The sequence below is a fragment of the Lampris incognitus genome, chromosome 3 (assembly GCF_029633865.1).
Source record: "Lampris incognitus isolate fLamInc1 chromosome 3, fLamInc1.hap2, whole genome shotgun sequence".
Taxonomy (NCBI): domain Eukaryota; kingdom Metazoa; phylum Chordata; class Actinopteri; order Lampriformes; family Lampridae; genus Lampris; species Lampris incognitus.
This window is the reverse complement of record NC_079213.1, coordinates 114,613,730-114,623,729: the sequence shown is the minus strand read 5'-3', so window position 1 is coordinate 114,623,729 and position 10,000 is coordinate 114,613,730. Positions and strand designations below refer to the sequence as shown.

The following is a 10,000-nucleotide window of genomic DNA, read 5'->3' as shown; positions in this document are numbered from 1 at the left end:
AGAGAACAGACAGAGAACAGACACAGAGAGACACAGAGAACAGAGAGACACAGAACAGAGAGACACAGAACAGAGACAGAGAGACACAGAACAGAGAGACACACAGAACAGAGAGACACAGAACAGAGAGACACAGAGAACAGACACAGAACAGAGACAGAGAGACACAGAGAACAGACAGAGAACAGACACAGAGAGACACAGAACAGAGAGACACAGAGAACAGAGACAGAGAGACACAGAGAACAGACAGAGAACAGACACAGAGAGACACAGAACAGAGAGACACAGAGAACAGAGACAGAGAGACACAGAACAGAGAGACACAGAGAACAGACAGAGAACAGAGACACAGAGACACAGAGAACAGACACAGAACAGAGAGACACAGAACAGAGAGACACAGAGAACAGAGACAGAGAGACACAGAGAACAGACAGAGAACAGAGACAGAGAGACACAGAGACACAGAACAGAGAGACACAGAACAGAGAGACACAGAGAACAGAGACAGAGAGACACAGAACAGAGAGACACAGAACAGAGAGACACAGAGAACAGAGACAGAGAGACACAGAACAGAGAGACACAGAGAACAGAGACAGAGAGACACAGAGAACAGACAGAGAACAGAGACAGAGACACAGAGAACAGACAGAGAACAGAGACAGAGACACAGAGAACAGACAGAGAACAGAGACAGAGAGACACAGAGAACAGAGACAGAGAGACACAGAGAACAGACAGAGAACAGAGACAGAGACACAGAGAACAGAGACAGAGAGACACAGAGAACAGACAGAGAACAGACAGAGAACAGAGACAGAGACACAGAGAACAGAGACAGAGAGACACAGAGAACAGAGACAGAGAGACACAGAGAACAGACAGAGAACAGAGACAGAGACACAGAGAACAGAGACAGAGAGACACAGAGAACAGACAGAGAACAGACAGAGAACAGAGACAGAGACACAGAGAACAGAGACAGAGAGACACAGAACAGAGAGACACAGAACAGAGAGACACAGAGAACAGAGACAGAGAGACACAGAACAGAGAGACACAGAGAACAGAGACAGAGAGACACAGAGAACAGACAGAGAACAGAGACAGAGAGACACAGAGAACAGACACAGAGAGACACAGAGAACAGAGACAGAGAGACACAGAACAGAGAGACACAGAGAACAGAGACAGAGAGACACAGAGAACAGACAGAGAACAGAGACAGAGAGACACAGAGAACAGAGACAGAGAGACACAGAGAACAGACAGAGAGACACAGAGAACAGAGACAGAGAGACACAGAACAGAGAGACACAGAACAGAGAGACACAGAGAACAGAGACAGAGAGACACAGAGAACAGACAGAGAACAGAGACAGAGAGACACAGAGAACAGAGACAGAGAGACACAGAGAACAGACAGAGAGACACAGAGAACAGAGACAGAGAGACACAGAACAGAGAGACACAGAACAGAGAGACACAGAGAACAGAGACAGAGAGACACAGAGAACAGACAGAGAACAGAGACAGAGAGACACAGAGAACAGAGACAGAGAGACACAGAACAGAGAGACACAGAACAGAGACAGAGAGACACAGAGAACAGACAGAGACTCCATCTGATCTGAAAAACGTGAATCTTTTCACACCAACTTTCACTGGAAAACTAACACATCTTCCTACTTGGTCACTGACCAAGACACTGCAGGAAATCCAAAACCTTTTGAAACCAGCAATTTTGTTAACGTGGCCTAACTATCAGCAGTGTCCCGTCAACATATGTTAGCAGGGGTTAGCATGTGTTAGCATTAGCTAGTTAAAGTTTATGGATCGTTAACCAATCACTTATCAGGTCAAATCGAAGTCAGTTCCACCTGAATCCCTAAAAGGTTAGTTACATGACATACACGTATACCAAGGAGAGAGAGAGAGAGAGAGAGAGAGAGAGAGAGAGAGAGAGAGAGAGAGAGAGAGAGAGAGAGAGAGAGAGAGCGAGAGAGAGAGAGAGAGAGAGAGAGAGAGAGAGAGAGAGAGAGAGAGAGAGAGTGTGTGTGTGTGTGTGTGAACAGCAGTAGCTATAGTTTAGACGAAGGAACAGCTCTGCACAGTGGAGAGAGCGAGAGGAGAATGAGAGAGAGAGAGAAGGGGCAAACTATTGCTGAGCTCAGCAGAACTCAAGTCCTGTCAGGACCCTCTCTTCCCTCCTCCCCCTTCTCCTCCTTTCATCCCATCACGCCATCATGCTCTCTGTCAATAAAGCGATGAGGAGGTGGGGTGGGAAGGGGGAGGGGCCTGAGGCGTAGGCTAGACGGATGTCCAGGTTTGAAGTTGATTGCTGCCTTTGTTCAGCAGGAGCTTCAAATTGAAGCATTTGACAACAAAGCAGCACCCCCACATACACACATCGCTTCTCTCTCTTTCTCTCTCTCCTTCTTCTCCCTCACTCTTACAAATGAGAAAACCCTCACAGGACTTTGTGGAGGAGCTGAAATCCCCAGAGAGCGAGAGATAGTTATTCAGACTCTTTCTCAGTATACTGTGTCAAATCTATAGACTGACACCTTACACAACTCAGTAATATTACACTGACTTAATACAGCCTCAAATACCCACTACTACACTATCATACCATAATTACTATTACTATACTACATATTACCATGCTAATATACTGTTTGATACATACCAAAAAAAATCTCCCTCTCACCCCTTTTCAGGGGGTGTTTGTAGAGGACCCAAGCTTGAGGAATTAAGTAATAGCCAATTTCCCCTCGGGGATGAATAAAGTATTCTGATTCAGAGACCTGAGAGTTTGAGGGTTCTGCGCAGTATCTTAGCTTTTCCTAGGACTGCAGTCTTCTGAAACAGAGACATCAGATGTTGTTCCTGAATTCTTCTGGAGCCACTCTCCCAGTTTGGGGGTCACAGCCCCTAGTGCTGCTGTTACTACTGGGACTGCTATGGATTTCACCTTCCACATCCAATCTAGTTCTTCCTTCAGCCCTTGGTATTTCTCTAGCTTCTCATGCTCTTTCTTCCTGATGTTGCCGTCACTTGGGATTGCTACATTGATCACTGCTGCTGTCTTCTGTGTCTTGTCGACCACCACAATGTCCGGTTGGTTAGCCAGCACCTGCTTGTATGTCTGGAACTTGAAGTCCCACAGGATCTTCTCTCTGCCATTCTCAACCACCTTTGGCGGTGTCTCCCATTTGGACTTGGGGACTTCCAGTCTGTATTGAGTACAGATATTCTTGTACACTATCCCAGCCACTTGGTTATGCCTTTCAGTGTATGCTTTCCCAGCTAGCATTTTACACCCTGCTACTAAGTGCTGGACTGTCTCAGGGGCATCTTTGCACAGCCTGCATCTTGGGTCTTGTCTGGTGTGGTCAAGCCCTGCCTTAACCGATCTGGGGCCTCATGTGTCAATCGTTATTATGGGCAAATTTATTCATACACACCTGTGGAATTTTTTAGCCCTCAAGACTGTCTGACAGTCAGTAGTGAAGCATGATGGTTATTTGTAATTCCTTCCTCCTAACATCTATTGTCTACTTCTTGCAACAAGCAATCACCCCGGCCTGCAAAGATGTCAGGTTAGCCAATCGGTGTCTAAATTTAGGGGTTACCCAGGTTCTACACTGGTCTCTGAGACAAACTTCAGGGTCAAAAAATCCCATGGGTGTGTCAGAACAAATTTGCCCATAGTAACGATTGATACATGAGGCTCCTGGTCCTGGGTGCCTGTTCTTGTGCTACTATACTCAGAGACTCTGCTGTCCTCCAGTCTAGCCCTTTCTATCCACTGGTAAGATTGCTCTGTCAGCTACGTCTTCTATCTGTCGAAGGTACATCCCGTGGAGGGGCTTGATCTTCCATGATACCTCCTCTTCTTCTTCCTCCGCACTCTGTCTTCTGCTGCCTGAGGTACTCAATCAGCAGTTCATCCTGGAGGGCCCTCTTTCTGATATACTCGTGGATGTTCCTTTTTTCATCCTGGATAGTGGCCCTGACACGCACTAACCCTCAGCCCCCATATTTTCACTTATTGTACAGTCTCGGGCTTGTGGACTTCGGGTGGAACCCTCCGTGCATTTTGAGGCGTTTCCATGTTGTGATATCTGTGGCCTTTATCTCCTCCTTTGGCCAGCTTATTATTCCAGCTGGGTATCTGATGACTGGTAGGGCATATGTGTTGATGGCTTGGATCTTATTCTTCCCATTGAGCTGGCTCCCCAGGACCTGCCTCACTCTCTGGGGGTATTTACAATGTTACAATTTAATTTAGCAGGTGCTTTTATCCAAAGCAACATACATCTGGGAGTTGATACAACACAAGCAAGGATCTAGTCAGGAGGCGACAATGTAAGTAAGTGCCAAAAAAACTAGGTTCGGGGCCGATAGGACATAGGTGCCAACAGACACTGCACAAAGGCAATACATAGGGTGCATAGAAGCGATTTTTTTTTCAATTTTTCATGTTAATACCATCAGGTGTGGGGGTGTTTGAGAAAGAGCTGGGTCTTTAGCTTCTTCTTAAAGATGGAGAGGGACTCAGTGGATCGAATTGAGTTTGGTAACTCGTTCCACCATCGGGGAACTACAGAAGAGTCTGGCAAATGACTTTGGGCCCCATTGTGGCAGAAGTACCAGGCACCTTTCATTGGGCAGAGCGTAGTGAGCGGGACTGAGTGTAGACCTGAATGAGGGAGTTCAGGTAGGTAGAAGCCATTTTAGCTCCTGTTTTGTAAGCCACCATTAAGAATTTGAATTTGATGGGGGCAGCAACTGGGAGCCAGTGGAAGGATATGAATAGCAGATTGACATGTGCTGTTTTGTGTTGGTTGAAGACCAGACGCACCGCTGTGTTCTGGATCATTTGCAGAGGTTTGAATGTGCATGCAGGGAGACCTGCCAGTAAGGAGTTGCAGTAATCAAGGCAGGATATTAAGAGAGTTGTACCAGGAGTTGTGCTGCATGCTCAGACATGTAGGGTCTACGTTTCCTGATGTTGTACAGGGGAAATCGGCATGACCGAGCAATCGAGGCCACGTGAACCTTAAAGGTTAGTTGGTCTTCAACCATGACACCCAGGTTTCGGGCAGACTTTGTTTGGATATTGATCTGTTGTTACAAGGATGGACTGGCTGGGATGACAAGGAGCTCAGTCTTAGATAGGTTAAGGTGAAGGTGGCATTCTTTCATCCATGCAGAGATATTTGGCTGTAGCTGACCTCCTTGCTGCCTCCTCGTGGTTTCCATTTGCCTGTGGAATACCCAGGTACTTGTAACTGTCCTGTATGTCTTTTATCCTGCCATCTGGTAATTCAACCCCTTCAGTGCTCACCATCTTTCCTCTTTTTGCCACCATTCAACCGCACTTGTCCAGTCCGAATGACATCCCAGTGTCATCACTGTAGATCCTGGTGAGGTGGATCAGAGAGTTAATATCTCGCTCATTCCTGGTATACAGCTTGATGTCATCTGTATAGGAGGTGACTGATGGTTGCTGTCCCTGAGGTTTCTTTCTATTTTTTCTCCCTGTTAAAGGTTTTTTGTTTTGTTTTTTTAGGGAGTTTTTCGTTATCTGATGCGAGGGTCTAAGGTCAGGATGTTGCGTTGCTGTAAAGCCCCTTGGGGCAAATTTGTCATTTGTGATATTGGGCTATACAAATAAAATTGACTTGACTTGACTTGACTTGATGGTAACTCCACTTCTGAACCTGTATCCATGTCGTCTTTGTGATGATCTGACTGAGGGGGTTCAGGCCTATGCATAACAGCAGTGGGTATAGTGCATCACCTTCGTATATGCCACATTTGATTGTTACCTGTATGATTGTCTTTGAGTTTGCCTCTAGTGTTGTTTTCCACTGCTGCATTGAGTTCTTGATGAAGGCTATTAGTGCCCTGTTGGCTTTGTATAGTGCCAAGCACTCCAGTAACCAGGTGTAGGGCATTGAATCATAGGCTTTCTTGTAGTCAATCCAGGCTGTGCTCAGGTTGGTCTGTCTGGTCTTCGAGTCTTGAGTGATTGCTCTATCAACCAGTAGCTGATGCTTAGATCTTCTGGTGTTGTTCCCAATTCCTTTCTGAGTTTCACTCATGTATTGACTCATGTGCCCATTCAGCTTAGCTGCTATGATGCCTGACAGGATCTTCCATGTTGTGGAGAGGCAGGTTATTGGCCGGTAGTTTGAAGGTGTTGTACCCTTGTGGGGATCCTTCATGATCAGTGTTGTTCTCCCCTGTGTTAGACAATCAGAGTGAGACCCTGATGTTAGCAGCTGGTTCATCTGTGTTGCCAGGCGTTCATGCAGTGCCATTAGCTTCTTCAGCCTGTAGGCGTGAATCATGTCAGGGCCTGGTGCAGTCGAGCTCTTAATGTTTGAAATTCGTAGTTGGATGCCGGCCACTGTGAAAAGAACTGGTTCTTGCTCTGGGATATTGCTTTGGTCTGCTCTTAGGCCCACCAGCCACTGGGCATTGGTGTTGTGTGATGTGTCTTTTCCCCATATATCCTTCCAGTATTGCTCAGTCTCTGCTCTGGGTGGGTCTGATGTTTTTCTCTTGTTCGTCTGCAGCTGGGAGTACACCTGCAAGCCAAAATCAGAGCAGCACGAAGAGATGTTAGCCAGTGAACAGAGGTGCAGAAAGGTGTGATGAAAGACAGAGCCTGCTTTAAGAAGTACAACAAGTTGTCCATAAGTGAGGCCCTGGAAACTGCCAAACAAAGGCTCACATATAACTGCCACAGTATTTTGAATACTAACTATTGATATGCTCATATACCAGGGTTCAACATTAACCATGGCCCGGTGGCCTGTGACCATAAAAAGGTACTCTGTGGCCGCCATATATCCCCAGTATGTGGCCCACTGTGACCACCAAGTCGAGGTTAAATTAAAAAAGAAACAAAAAAAACCCACTGCCCTTCGCAAAAGCAACGTCACAGTTCCACAAACATCTCGATTCATTCATGCCTTTTAAATCCACATTCTACGAAAACAGCTAACATAATTTTACTCGTCACCGGCCAGCTGCCGATATGTTGGGGCTGCTGAAGTATGGGTTTACTAAGCCTAACGTTACTCAAGCTGCGAACACAATCCCTACAGAAGAACCAGAAACACAAAAAGTGGACTACGAAAAAACAGAACGGCAACGAAAATTTAAGAGTGAATGGAAGCAAGAGTTTAAGTGGCTAGAATATGACACAACTAAGGATGTAACGTACTGCGGTGTGCTGCCAGTTTCCTCAACAAGCCGAGAAGTCTAGCTCATGTTTCACCGGAAACTGCCTTCAGGAAACACCACATCACACAACACAAGGTGCACAGTTGCACACCTTTCAGTTACATTGCCTGAAAATACACCCATGGGGGAGACAAATACGTCAAATGGAGAGTGAATAATGGGAGAAAATGATTAAAAATTTCAACATTGTATACTATTCTGTACGCAAGGCTCAGCATTTTCGGTTTTTACCGATTTTCACTGAAAAATACCCAGAGTTTTTTTAAAAGGATCAGATCAGTTTAAACTGATTTTCACTCGGATTTTATGTTTCCCCAGATCCAAAAGTTGTTCCTTTTCATGTGAGGTTATGTAACGGCGTCCTCTTGTGGCAAAATTCAGCACGCTGGATGGCTTTGAAAAATAAAAACCTAAAACGTTGAACCTTATCTGTACGTAACAAAATCGCATTCAGTGCTTTCCCTGGTCTTATCGAACTCCATATCAAGAACGGCATGGACACGGTGCATGGACATGCAAACGACAAAGCCATAGCAAGGTGGGTTGGTTTAATTCTAATCTAGTTAGCTAGCTAGCTGGTTAGGTTTATATGCTGCAAATTAATGAGTGCTAATGCTACTAAGTAGAGCAGCTAGCTAAATTTATTGGACAAATAATGTAAGGTTAGCTACTCTTCATCAGCAGTAGGCTACTGTTGGCTAGCTCGCATAGCATATTGCCTGTTTGTATTGTAGCTAGTTGCTCATAGTTAATGGTGTTAACGTTGTTGTCGGCAACTTTACTGCTGTAGATTCATTCCCCACATCTACAATGACGCCTCGGAACCAACACTGGAGAAGCTGTGCCAAGCCCGCTACATTTCGGTTCTTGCGGATTAGAATTCTACTGCTTCTTGTAATGTTTTTATTGCACTCATGACTGACGCCGGGACAATGCTGGGAGGGAGGGAGGGAGCAAGCAAGCGAGAGAGTGTATGAGGCAGAGGGATGCGAAAAAGACTGAACTGAGACTGTGAGAGAATATATGTACCATATGTTTACAAAAACTTGAGTTTTCAATTTAAATAATTATATGAAAAATGTTCATTCTGCCCATGTATTTTGACGATTGTGGCTACAGTTAGAAGTATGTGTTATAGGTTTTCTACTGCTTTTTGTAATGTTTTTATTGCAGACATGACTTACAGGCACAATGCTGGGAGGGAGGGAGGCAGGCATGGATGGAGGGAGCGAGAGAGAGCGTGTATGAGGCAGAGGCAGCATGGATTGGGGTGTGAAAAAGAGACTGAACTAAGGGACAGAATATGTATGTACTAGGTTTACAAACGAACTTGAGTTTTCAGTTTAAATAGATAGTTATATATTTTCATTTTGTTGATGTCTTTTCGTCTGTTGATGTGTCACAGTTTTAAGTTGTGTTAAATTGCCTTTTCTGTGTTTTTACATTTGGGCCACCAAAAATGTACTTTGGCCACTAAATTTAGGAGCTTGGCCACCAAATTTAGGGGCTTGAAAATATACTTAAAAATATTAGTGCCTATCCCTATATACTGTTATAAATATCATTACTACAGGAATGTACTAGTATTGATACGACTATCACACTGTTTTGACAGTGGTACTATTTGTGATACGATATGTAATTGATCATAAGATGTAGTGTTTGTGGCGTCACGTGTCCTCGTCTGGGCTCTTTTGTCAATAAAGTTTGAACTGAACTGAATTGAAAGTCGTTTTAGGTTAGAGAGCGCTTTAAGGAGGGTTAGAGAATGAGAGAGAGAGAGGTGTAGTTAGAATTAGAGATCGATGGATGTTAGATTGAGATTGAGGCTTTAAACGGGTTCATATTTACCAATGATTTCCATTCTCCCCAACTCCTCAGTCTATCTTCACCTCTCTCTCTCTCTCTCTCTCTCTCTCTCTCTCTCTCTCTCCCTCTCCGTTTCTCTCTCTCTGTCTCTTCGGTCTGTCAGTGTAACTACCTCTGTATGTCTCTATTAGTCTATCCTTTTCTATCTCTTATCTTTCTTCGATTTTGTCTTTTTGGACCGCAGTGCTGTAGACTCCACCTTACTCTCTCTCTTTATCACATCCCCCCATCCATTCTCTCACTCTGTCTCTGTACAACTCTATTAGGCTGTCTCACTCTTTCCCATTTTCTCTCACTTTTTGACTCTCCATCTCTCTGTCTCTCTCTTCATCTCTCTCTGTCTGTCTCCATCTGTTTCTCTCTCCCTCTCGTTCCATCTCTCTCCATCTTTCTCTTTCCATCTCTGCCTCTCTTCTCTCTGTCTCTCTCTTTCCTTCTCTCTCTCCTCTCTCTCTCTCTCCATCTCTCTCTGTGTCTGAGTTACGGTCGTCCGGTCTTCGGGTTAGCTCTCACACAAATTACTTTGCAGCCTCCTCTATTAACCATGCAAATGCAGCACAGGCTTTACTGCTCCTCGTAAATATCCAGACCTTCTCCAGAGAGAGAGAGAAAGAGAGAGAAGGAGACACAGAGCGAGCGAGGGAGGGAGGGAGGGAGCAGAGCCTGTGAATGTGTGACCAGGGTTATATGGGCTGTAGAATTGGGTCCAGTTTAAAGGAGGAGGTTGGTTCTGTTTACCCGGGCAGACTCCTATTCTTCACTGTCACTCCTCCGTCACTCTTCCCTCCATCTCCTTCACTCCCTCTTTACCTCTCCACACATTCCAGTGTCCTCGCTCGCCTGATGGTAATGACTAAGG

At 45.2% G+C, this 10,000-nt stretch overlaps 1 protein-coding gene across 1 annotated transcript in view; it reads left to right on the top strand.

Moving 5' to 3' along the window:
- The window catches only part of nfia (nuclear factor I/A), a 121,011-nt gene that overhangs the window by 45,545 nt on the left and 65,466 nt on the right, over positions 1–10,000 (top strand). The gene's annotated exons all lie outside the window — the stretch shown is intronic.